This window comes from Peromyscus maniculatus, chromosome 4 (assembly GCF_049852395.1).
Source record: "Peromyscus maniculatus bairdii isolate BWxNUB_F1_BW_parent chromosome 4, HU_Pman_BW_mat_3.1, whole genome shotgun sequence".
Taxonomy (NCBI): domain Eukaryota; kingdom Metazoa; phylum Chordata; class Mammalia; order Rodentia; family Cricetidae; genus Peromyscus; species Peromyscus maniculatus.
Genome location: NC_134855.1, coordinates 10,775,011 through 10,787,637, shown reverse-complemented (window position 1 = coordinate 10,787,637; position 12,627 = coordinate 10,775,011).

Here is a 12,627-nt window from a genome sequence, read left to right as displayed (position 1 = left end):
CCCCACCCCATCTCTATTTATTCGAGGCTACAGGCAGAGACCAAGCAGGGTCCAGACATTATTAAGTCCCAAGCCCTGAACTGCTTCTGCTGCAGAGTGAAAAGTGACGAAGTTGGAAGGGGCTTCCAGGCCTGAATCCCCCGCCCCTGGGTGGGTGAGGGCCCCCCCCTACTCCCTCACTGTCCAAGCTCCCAGGAAGCATTGCATCCCAGCTCCCTCTCTAGGGGAGGGGAGAACACGTTTGGCTCCAGCAGGCTGGCTCTCCAGCTCACACCCCACCCCTCTGTCCCCAAGCTGAGTTCCTGACCTGAGCTAGCTAGCCTCTTCCCACCAGCAGCGGATCCATTCAGGTCAGCCCAAGCAGCAGGCCAGGCAGAGGGTCACTGCTAACTATATGCTAATGAGAGTCGAGACCAATCAATCCGCCCTTAATCAGGCAACCGCTGGGCACGGCAGGTGAATCCAACTCTAGCCTGGGGATGAGCAAAAGAGGGGTGCACAGGGGAGGGGGAGCAGAGAGAAGGAAAGGGAGGGAGGGGAGAAAAAGAGGAGGGCTAGAAGGAGGGAAGGGGGGAGGAAGCGGGAGGGAGCACGAGAACCTCACCTCTGTCCCTCAGGCACAGCCTTGCTCGCCCAGACTGGCTGTGCCCCCAGGGACCACTGGCTGAAAATTGAAAGAACCAAGGGAAAAGAGAAAGGAAAAAAGTGTGGGGGGCATCATCTTTTTAATCAACTCTCAAAGCTGCAACAGCTAATGAATTCGCGGTCTTCGGGAACCCCAGGGCACGTCTGTGGAGAAGCCAGACCTCCTCCCTGCCTGCCTCCCTCCCTCCCTCTCTCCCTGCCCACCCCTCTACCTCACAGCTCCACAGAGCTCGGGGAGGGTGGAGCAGCCAAGCAGGATTCAGGATCTCAGCGGCTCCTGGGAACTTGCAGGCTGGAGATCTATGGGTCTCACCCTTGACTCTCAGCAAAGCACCCACTACTCCCCAGGGAAAGGCTCACTCAAGGTCATCACCCCTGCAATGCCGGGGCCTGGGATTCCTCTCGACTCAGAGGATGTGGTGAAAGAGGACTAACCAGACCCCTTGAAAATCCTTTCTTGAGCCCAACTTTGCACCAGCTGTGACTATTTATTTAAGCACCTACTGTGTGCACGCTTTAACTTTAACTGGCATGGAGACTGCTCCCATACAGCCTCTGTGGGCTAGTTACCGCGTCACAGACGACAAAACGAGGACAGGCCAGGGGTATAAATCTGCCAACATCTCAGGGTAGAAGTGTTGTGTGACACTGTTCCTGGGGAGATGTGAACAAACCTACCCCAGTGATCACAGGTAGACTAAAGCCGGACTTGATACACCAGCGAGATAATTGAGGTCACTCACAGAGCAGAAATGACTCAAAGGCAGTTGCATGAGCCCACCCCAGGAAGGAAGACAGCTCATAAGAGCTGGGGCGCCGGAGCTCTCTGCACAACCGGCAGGCATGACTTAACTGTGCAACAGTCCAGGGTCTAACCTCAGCACTAACGGTCGAGGGTCTAACCTCAGCACTAACAATCCGGGGTCTAACCTCAGCACTAACAATCCAGGGTCTAACCTCAGCACTAACGGTCGAGGGTCTAACCTCAGCACTAGCAATCCAGGGTCTAACCTCAGCACTAGCAATCCAGGGTCTAACCTCAGCACTAACAATCCAGGGTCTAACCTCAGCACTAACAATGCAGGGTCTACTCTCAGCACTAACAGTCCAGGTTTCCAGAGAAGTCCCTCAGGGCAGCTCAAGTGAAAGCAGGCAGAGGTTAGGAAGGGAGACAGCCCTGTTCCGCAGGGAAGGAGGTCCTGAAGGAGAAGCCAATGGGACCATCAGGGAAGGGCTAGACAGAAATGCCCAAGGTGAGAAACAGCCACACGGAGTCTAAGGCAGTGGAAGAGTAACTCAGAGGGAGCTGAAGGATCAGCTCCTCCACTGCACTTTCCAGGCTACGTCAGTCACGCGTTACAGCCCAGGCTGAGGTGAGGAAGCAGCTGGCCTTCACTGCTGCTGCAAGCACAGCATCCCGGAAAGTTCCATCAGACCAATGGCTCCCAGAGACCCGAGTCTCCTTGAGGGTCCAGCCCCTTCCTCTCTCTGTCCTTGATACTGCTCTGGCGATTGGCCCACCATGGCTACCGGTTCCATACAGAAGCGGGCCATCTGGGCTCACCCACACCTCAATCCCGCTTAGGCCACAGCCTCCGGAAGGCAGAGAAAGAGAGTTCATTCCAACTGCAATGAGCAGCTTGCTTCCAGACCATCAAGGTAAGGCTTTGGAGGACTGGAACCCAGGGCTTCTTGGGAACAGACATGGGGAATATGTGTCCCCAGGTGGCACTAGAGGGCAGTGTTGTGTCTCAGGGCTGAAGGCCCTGATCTCCCAGCGCCTGTAGGACTTGGGCAATCCTGATCACATTTCACAGGTGGTAATCTGAAGCTGGGGAGAGACGGCTACCTGACTTATCTAGATGGCGCCAGCTGGTAATTGACAAGCCCCCAGAGCTCAGGTTGCCAAGACTGATGGGCCCAAGAACCTGGAGACTGTGATGTCAGCAGGCTGGCACCAGAGCTGGCTGGCACCAGAGCTGGCTGCCGGGATGTCCCCTTCCCTCTGACCTCTTTGCTTTGCCATCTTCTGAGGAGAGAAAGGTCTCTCCACTCTACAAAAGGCACCTCCCAGACGGCAATGCAAGGTCACAGGTCTGAGTGACCCGGCAGTCCAGTCTGGCTCCTGCCTGGACCCCAACCTGGAGGAGACAAGCCTCATTCCTGGGGGAGCTGGCTTCCCGGATGGTAGCACCTTGGTATGTTCCTGCTCTTTCCTGAACCGGACCTTTGGAGTAGGCTGACCTCAAGGACAGGCAGAGCCCGCACCTCAGGGACTCCACACAGGAAGGGTGTCTTTCTTGCCTGTGTCTTGCTCAGAGTCTGCATGGAAAGACAGTAACCCAGGCTCCTCCCAACTCCCATCATCCCCCAGAGCAGCACCAGACAGAAATACTGTAAGCTTTGCCAGCCAGATAGCAGCAACTACCCATTTCTACCACTGTGACAAAAAAAAAAAAAAAAAAAAAGACAAAAAAAAAACAGCAACTATGAATACAATAAGAGGAATTGATACCACCATGTTTCAATAAAGTTTTATTTCCAAAAGCAAGAAGAGGGCCGAATATGGCTGTTAGGTTTTTAAGTTTCTGACTTCTACTCCAGAGCCATGAAATCTCTCACCAGACCCTCTGGCTCCAGACAAGAGTGAGTGATGGGATCATTGGGAGATTCCTTCCCTGAGGAACTAAACAACACCTACCTCTTCTTCATAAGGTCCCAGTGACAAATAAAAGTACCAGGAAAGCCACTCAAATTCACCCTGGGGAGAACCAATGAGTTTATTGGGCTTATTTATAGAACATGAGTGAGGGATTAGTGACCAGAGCATGGGGAACCTCAAGGCAGCGGCTCACATGGTGATCACTTCCTTTTAGCAGAACAGAGAGAGCCCCTCAGTTAACCTTGCCCAGCCCAGGTACCTCACGAGACCGCCAAAGCCATGTGCATACAGTTAGGGAGGGATCGCATGTAGATGGCTGGAGGGGGTTGCTGGGCCCTCCGGTGAGAGCTGATGACCCTCCCCACCCTTCATCTGTGAGGGAATGTCAGTGGTCAGTAAGCTCTGACTGTGGATACAGTCTTGCAATCAGGAGTAGATGACCTGATGCAGATGGCCGATGTTTTGCCTGGTGGACCACACTGTGCAGCAGGGACTGTGCAGAAGTGGACAGCACCCCAACCTGGAAGTGGTTTAAGTGCTTCCTACCACATCTTGTTGGCCAGGACTCAGGCTACCGCAAAGGAGGCGGGGAACCCCATTGTGTTCAGGAGAAATGGACTAGAAGAGGCCTCGGGGGTCACCTGCTGCCCCACCTCACCTCTGGTCCACAGCACGGCACCATGACGTGGAGGCTCCCTCCTCCCTCTTGGGAAGCTTTGTGTCGTCATTTCTCCTCCGTGTGAGGAAACACCTGCCAAGAGCAACTTCAGGGAAGAAAGGTCACATGGGCCCATGGTGGAGGTCTGCGGCCCCGCAGGATGGTGGAGGCACAGTGGCAGGAGTGAGGTGGATGCTCCTTCATTATGACCCATCAGAAAGGAAAAGATACAGGCTGAAACTTCAAAAGCCCACCCCGATGCCCTCACCCTTCTACCAGCCAGACCCTGCCTCCCCAAGGCTCCACCCCCTTCAAAGTAGTATGGAGAAACAAGACCTCAAAACGTGAGCCTATGAGGATGTTTCACATTAAAATTGTGACATTTGGACAGCAAGAATGCTTTTACAGCTCATGCCTGGAGCTGTTGCTAGACTCGATTGGTCCTGGAGAGTTAAAGGCCACCAAAGTGGACAGAGATCTCCTCTAGCCAGGACCTCCAGCAGGTGAAAAAAGATGACTTCTAGAACCAGGATCCTCTATGCCTAGCACAGTTCACCTTAGGGTCACCCCACTCGTTTAACAGCAAGGCCTACCTGGACCCTGTCCTTGTCCAAATCGCCTCCCTTTTTGTTTGGTGCCCATTATTCGGTATCACCAGGAGCTGGTGCAGGGCTAAGGACTTCAGAGCGGAGAGGCCCAGGAAATGATTAGAGAGCTGGTGCTTCACACAGTCCTGCGCCCTGACCCTTTGCTGTGTACCTCTGTTCCATCCAGTCTCCCTTTGGAGTCCTCCGAGAAGCTTCCTGCGGCTGCCTCAACGCCAGCACAGAAGTCACTCGAAGACTTCGGGCCTCTCCCCCTCACGCCTCTGCTGTTGCCCTGGGAACACACTGAGCTAGTCTAATGGAGGATGAAAGACGCGATGAGCCGATTGGGGTCACCTGAGTTACCCTGCCAACAGCCTTCCCGTCCCCAGACAAGGGAGTGGGTCCATCAAAGCTGCAAAGCTGCACGAACCCTGACCCTTCCCCTTAGCCGACTCCAGATGTGTGAGAAAGAACGTTTACTGCCGCGGGCCACCAAGATTTGGGGGTGGGGGGTTTGTTACATAGCGTTATTGTAGCAATAAGTAACGACTCCACTCTGGTTGTCTCAGTTTTAAAGATGGAAAAAGTCAAGCTGGGAGATGCGAAGTGCTTTGCTCAGGGTATTACAACTGGTAAATGACAGCACCTGGATTTGCTCTTTAATCAGTCCCTGGTCTATCAGATCCCAAGCTCTGCTCCGGCCAAGCTTTTGTTTAAAGATCTGACAACTGCTTGAGGCCCTGAACTACAATGGTTTCCACGGGCAGCGGTTGCCGGAGTTTGCTGTGTGGGGAGAAGGACCCTGCTTTTGAATGGCAGCAACTGAGAGGCCCTTCTTGCTGTCGGGAAGCCCACGGGCATGGACTTTCCTGCAGAGAGAGGGGAGGGGGAGCCCGTAAACCAGCATCAAATTTCTCCCCAGCCAAAGGAGCCTGGACTGGGGCAGGCACCGGGGACGTTATCACTCAAATCATTCCTTTGTTCTCTGGAAGACCTGGGGGAGGCGAGGGCAGCATCAAAGGATGTAGAGGACTGTTCTTCAGACACTACCAGGTCTTCTGATGTGATGACAGTCCCCACGGGAAAGATGCAGGGTGGGCTTGGAGGACTGGAGTCACGGTGTCAGAACGTGAAGCCCACCACTTAGATGAGGCCTGGTTGGTCCAAGAAACTGCCTGGGGGTACATCTCAGGGAATGTGCTGCGGGGTGTGTGTGTGTGTGTGTGTGTGTGTGTGTGTGTGAGAGAGAGAGAGAGAGAGAGAGAGAGAGAGAGAGAGAGAGAGAGAGAGAGAGAGAGAGAGAGGAGGGGGAGGCGGAGAGGGCGAGCTTTGCCGAGCATCCTGCTTACTCTGTTCACCCATCCAGGAGACTCTGGGAGCTGGTCTCTGTTCTGCTCTAGAGCCACTCAGAGGAAGCAGCGCGTTCTCCCTGCCTGGAGTTCTGCACACACAGATCTGGGGAAGAATTGATTTCCGCTTATCTTATTTCCCCATCAGGCATCCACGCCTCAGTAGCCTTATGATTATATCATGTTGCTGCTCCTGTTCCCTGTCAGCACCAATATATTTCTAATTGAAAAGAAATGCAGGCACATAAAAATATGTGTGTGCCTATCACCAATACAAACACATGCATGCACACACACATTCACACATGTGCAAACACACACGCATACACTTTTGCACATACATGTACATACCAGCGTGCACACACTCATGTACGCACACTGATACACACATGCATGCATACATACAGGCAGACACAATCATGCATGGCCTACCTTGGTCTCTGGGTAACATGTCACTGACACTCTCATAATGCCAAGCAGCCCCTAGATAACAGTGTCTAAGACTCACTGTATCTTGAAAATTCCAGAACCACAGCTCTGGAGTCCCTTTGTCTCTGGGGAGTCCATACAGTTTTTAGAATACTCCAGGGCCTTTTCAAAGAAAGCATAGAAACTAGTGCCATCTATTGGTGGGGACCCTGGTCTGGAGCTGAGCTGTGACATGATTTTCTAGGTCTCTCTCTTAAAGTTTCCATTGTAGACTGACCTGCCAGCCTGTGTTGTATTTGTGGCTATCTGACCCAGTCCTCATCATAATTCATAATGCAGGGCATGCAGTGGTGCTCAATAAGTGTTTGCAGACGTTAATGCCATTCCTAAGAAATGAGAATGTTTGTTCAGGGCAGGAAAGTGATGCAGCCCTCTCTGCTCCCTAGTGGTAAAAACTCATGATCCCGACTCCCTAATGCCGGTCCCTTGGCAGCACAATTTCACCCTAAGCAAGCCGCAGAATGGATTTCAGTTGCGGGTCATTACCATGACTCAGATAGACTAACTGGTGACTCAGAGCTGTCCTCTGGGGCCAGACAGACCTTCGGTTGAACCCCGGTACTCATGCCTCTATGGCTTAAGCAGGTTACTGGATCCCCCTGAGCCTCCTATTGTGACGGTGACACAATAGGACCGACCGGCTTTGCAGACTTCCTGAGAGTCTCCAGTGAGATATAGTACAAAAAGCGCCTGCCCAGCAGTAGCCCTCCCTCACTCATGGTGGCTGATGGTGCTGTCGCTGATATTCACGCACACAGCAGCCTTGGCTCTGCTGCAAGGACAGAGAAAGCAAGAGCCAGGTCCCCTGAGAGCATGCAGCTGGTAGGGAGAAAGAGAAAGCTGAGAAAGAATGCCTTGAAAAGCGTTGTTTGCTAAACTTAGCTCTGAGGTCAGAAGGAGGTCGGAGGAATGAGAGGCCAGGCTGGGCTGAAGTAGTCAAGAGAGGCTTCCTGGAAGGGTGTGGTGAGGAGGGACTCGAGGGGTCAGGTGACGAGGTGGCAGGGCACAGGAGTATGACAGTATGAAAAAAGCAGCCTGTAAAGAGCTTACCTGAGAGAGAAAGGAGAACCAGTCTAGACGGAGGGTGTGGAGACTCGGGCTTATTTGACCTTTGCTCTTAGGATAGCATCAGAGACGTAGTGGGAAAAGAGTGTGCATTCCCAGAGGGAATAATAGTTTAGCAATGGCAACAGAGTGAGAGCTAACCCCGCCCCCCACCGAGAGTCAGCTGGCAGCTGGGTTTGATCAGCAGCCTCAGTGGGGTGAGTGACTCTCACACTGACCCCTGACCTCTGCCACTTTATTCTCTGGGTTAGGGCCCCTGAGAGAAGGGGGATACTCTTCCACAGCACCCAAGTGTGAGCCGCACATCTGAGCCCCACCTACAAGAGCGATTCAGCACCGTGGACAGCACCATCGTCCTGCACTCCGGGAAGGCGGCCAGCCTGAACTACAGGTGCAGCCTCTATTGTAGTCCAGTACCCCGGGCAGTTTCCAGAGCCCAGGCCTCCGGGATCCAAGGCTTCAAAGGCTGGCAATTTCCCCCACCCCTATAAGAGCACCCCCAAACCACCCTCCAGTGACTACCCCTGTGGCAACCTGTATTCTAGAACCCCACTCTCTCCCCTCCCTCCCTGTACAATCTACTTCACATGACCCTGTTCCACTGGCGGCTGCTTTCATGGTGCACAAAAGGCTGCATATCAGAAATCTCATACAGCTCAGCCTAATATTCACTCCTTTGAGAGCAACCCTTTCTCTGCCCGACGTCTGCTCCCTCTCACAGACTCCGAGCCACCAGGTCTGGCCAGCAGTGACCCTCCCCACCCTCAGCTGGCTGGGAGAACTTCCCTTCCAGGGAAACCGCCTGCTCAGAGGTGGCCCCACCGAGTCAGCCCAGACCTCCTGACCTCTGCCAGGGCTAATGAATACAAGCCACAAAGAGCAAAATGGCTTTGAAATGATCCAGGACACAGAGGCTGCTCGGCATGAACACACAGTTTTCATCAGAACGTTCATGGAAGGGAATTAATCAGGAGACTCGATGGAGTCTTGCTTGATGGGGAGGGGCAGGAAAGGTGGCGGAACTTGGGGGTGGGGCGCTCTGTCTCAGTAATCAATGTTGGAAAGAAATCCGTGAATATCAATGATCTAACTGCACACGGAGGCTGGGAAGGGCGAAACTGAGTGGGAAATGCCAGGTCTAAGAACACAGCAGCCTCTGTGGCTGCAGACCAGAAAAGCTGCGGTGTTCGTTCATTCATTCACTCACTCATTCATTCATTCACTCATCCACCCATGCATTTATCCGTCTGGCCTATTGGTATCTATGGAGAACCTCTCTGATGCTAGGTGCTGGCTCTGGCAGTGGTGACAGGAAAAGACTGAATTGCAAGGACATTTGGAGTCAAGCACAAAGAATCTGAACCTTTTAAACTACTCCTTGAGTTCCTCCTGTGTCTCCTGACCTTTCTCATTCACGACCTATTTTGTATATTTTGTACACACACACACACACACACACACACACACACACACACACACACACACCAGCTACACAGAGATGGGGTGAAGGGGTGCAGCAGAGTAACGCTATCAAAAGCCAGGGGCTGCAGAAGCCTGAGGACGGCAAGGGGGCGTAGAAGGTTCTCTGAATCGCCCTGTCAACAGCTTGATTTGACTTTTTAGTTCTCCCTTCAGAACTGAGGGAATAAACTGCGATGGTTTGAGGCTGCAGAGCTGGTTCAGCGCTCTTGCCAAGGACCTGGGTTTGGTTCCCCGCACTAACACGACAGCTCATGAGTGTGTGTGACCTGCAGCTCCAGGGGATCCAGTGACCTCTTCTGGCCTCCTCAGGTACCAGGCACACACATGGTGCACATATGTCCATGCAGGGGAAACACTCACATACACAAAAAAGTAAATATTTTAAGCCACCCAGTGTGTGTGATCGTTCGTTAGAGTAAGCCTAGAAAATGGTGCATCGTCAAAGCTTTGCTGTGGCCTAAGGAGTCAGGGAGAGCTCCCTGGAGGAAGCGACATTTGATCAAAGACCTGGAGCCTAAAGGTTGCTTCACAGTTGGCAGCTGAGAGCATTCTCAGAGAAGGGCCTACAGCGGCAAAGGCCCTGAAGCAAGGAGAACCTAAGGAAGGGCCCAGAAGGCTGGCTCAGCGGGAGGGAGGAAGAGGTGCCAGATGGGTCTCAAATGGTGGACAGTGGGGGACTTCATGCTCAGAGAATGAGATGCAGCTTCAATCCCGGAACGCTTAGGCCTCGGCGCCATGGAACCAGAGTCCTACTGGTCTTTGACCTTCACACACGCCATGCTATATAAATATTAGTCGATGAGTTCAGGTGTGCACGTGTTTCGGGAGGGTGTTTGGCTCTGTGTGTCATCTGGAACGTGCCCACTGCCTCCCTGGATAGCTGAATCTCAGTCCTCCCTGTCCCTGCGTCTGTCATAGGTCTGTGTGAGGTGACAACCCCATCCCACCCCACCCCCGCAGCCTGAGTTCTTCAGCATTCCTGTCCCCCAAGCTCCACACATTCACAGACGAGCTGCTTTCTCTCCTTTGGTCAACCTCAGACTGAATTAAAACAGCGCTGCCACGGAGCATGCCAGGCTCGCCCAAGGAATTCCAAGTCTCCGGTGACTTCATTAACTCCAGTGCCTTCAGCCACTCAGCCCCGGTGCTTTCTGCCCCGCCCCCACCCCACGGAGGGGTCTCATTAGCTGGGAAATATGAACCACTTAGTAGTCCCATTAGCTCCATGCTTCCAACACGTTTTATCTCAGCCTTTCTTTCTGCGCTGCCCTTTCCTGAGATCGCTGTCTTTCCACTCATTAGCTGAAGGGCCGCTCACCTCGCCGCTCTCCCTCCTTCTCCCAGCCCCGTCTCTTCCTCATCTCTCCTGCAGCTTCAGGATCAGAGGACGCGGACTTCTTGAACCGGGACCACTCCTTCAGTGAATGCACAGTGCCGCCTGGCTGGGGGCGCGAGAGGGGCATGGAGCCAGGATCCCAGCCCCTCACTGTCCATGGCACCGTGGAGTGTATGTCGCTGTGGCTATTTCCACCATGGCCACCATACAGGCTCTTGGTGTGTGTTCCTCTGCACCTAGTTCTTGCCCTCAGTGTCCAGCCCTGCACAAACTTTGGGGGACACTTAAGGGGGCCCCCAGAACACCTGTTCCTTATGGATATTCCCTCAACCCCAGGGACTTCCGGGTACTACCTATAGACCAGGTATGCGACTGGTGGGGGTCTGCCTGCTCCAAAGACCATGAGCTGACTCTGCTTCCTTCTCCTTTTCTTTTGAGGCACAGCACTCCCCCAAGGGCCACCCCCCACACCTTCACCTTATTCTGGGGTGTACTTTCCCGATCGCAGAACAAAGGCAGCACTGTATGCAGGTGGGTTCAGCCTCAGCGTGCAGGGAAGGGTGGTTACAGAAGCAGGGGTAGAAGCTAAATTCTGAGTCCTGCAAAAGGACTCTGAGATTCACGGAGAGAGACAGGAAACAGAGTCAGTCAAGGCTGGAGGCTGCCAGGGGTGCCTTCAGCCTCTGGAACTTTCTTTGCTCCCGCTTTTCATATCTGAGCCGGTGCCAACAGGATTGAATCGAGCCAGTGTTCGTGAAGTGCCCCCGGCCCCGCGTGCCAGGTCCTGTGCTAGGTGTGGTGAACTGAGGGTCTTTGGAAGCTGTAGCTGAGAGACAGCATGATGGGGACAGAGATGGAGCTTCATCCCTGTGGTGGTTAGAATAGGAGCGGCCCCCATGCACTAATGTGTTTGAATGCTTGGCCCATAGGGAGTGGTGCTATTAAGAGGTGTGGCCTTGCTGGGATGGGTGTGGCCTTGCTGGAGGAAGTGTATCCCTGTGGGAGTGGACTTTGAGGTCTTACATGCTCAAGCTACACCCAGTACCCAGTTGCTTCTGCTGTTGCGGATCGAGATGTAGAACTCTCAGCTCCTTCTCCAGCACCATGTCTGCCTGTGCACCAGCATGAAGATAATGGACTAAACCTCTGAAACTGTAAGCCAGACCCAATCAAGTATTTTCCTTTATAAGAGTTGCTGTGGTTATAGTGTCTCTTCACAACAATAGAAACCCTAAGACAATCCCCGAATCCTGAGGGTGCCGGTGCTCCCTGACCCCTGTGCTCCAGGTCTGAAGGACACAGCAGCTCCTCCTTTCTGCCCTCAGGGAGCTCCAGACCAATACACAGAGCCTGAATTCATCCCTGGGGCCAGCTGGCCCACATCCTCTATGGCGCTACACGGAGGGGAAGAGGGCCCTTACCTCTGCCACTTTCAGACTGTGTGACCTGGGACAAACGGCTTCACTTCCCAGGACCACAGCTTTGTCGTCTGTGGGGTGAGCCAACAGCGCTCAGCCCATTGTATTTGAGGCTGAAACCAAGCCCAGGGCAGTGCTGGACCGAGTGTGGCCAAGGGTCTTGGAGCTAGTCACCAGGACAACGACAAGCATGTGGGAAGCAGGGTCGGGAGAAGTCTGCAAATAGGCAAGAAGGGAGGAACTAGTTCTGACAGCTTGGTAAAAGAGCTGCCGATAAGGCTGTCTTTAGAGTGTCTGGGGATTCCCCGTGAGCAAGCACCCCCAGCCCAGGCTCGTACAGTGGCCCTGGAGAGGCTGGTGAAACTGAGGGAAGAGCTTGCTGAGCTGATATCCTTGTTGCGTATTTATTGCACACTGACTGAGGTCCTGGCAGGGACTGGGGGCTGAGAGTGTGGCTCAGTGGGTAGAGCACTTGCCTAGCATGCAGGAAACCCTGGCACTGCATAAACCAGGTAGAATGCTGCATGCCTGTTATCCTAACACTTGGGAGATAAAGGCAGGAGGATCAGAAGTTCAAGATTGTCCTTGGCTACATAGTGGGTTGGGGGTGAGTGGTGGGCAGGGCCAATTGTCAAAGCTATTGAGGCATACAAACCAGAGTGGGTCCACTCACACAAAAGCCCAGGGGAGGGTTGTATGATATATACATGTCCCTAGGCTGGCTAGGCACCTAGGACAGCAAAGGACAGTGCAGTTCAGACACCTGCAGAGAAAGCTTAGAAGTCCCATGTCCAGGAGGCCTACAGCCCTGTCCCTGGAGCTTCCCAGCCAGTGTCCTTATTTCTCAGGGGTTGAGTGTCCAGTGGCCTGGGAGTTTCTGTCCTATCCATGCAGAAATGGAAACTTTTGTTGCAGTTAGGCTCAAAAGTCTCAGTA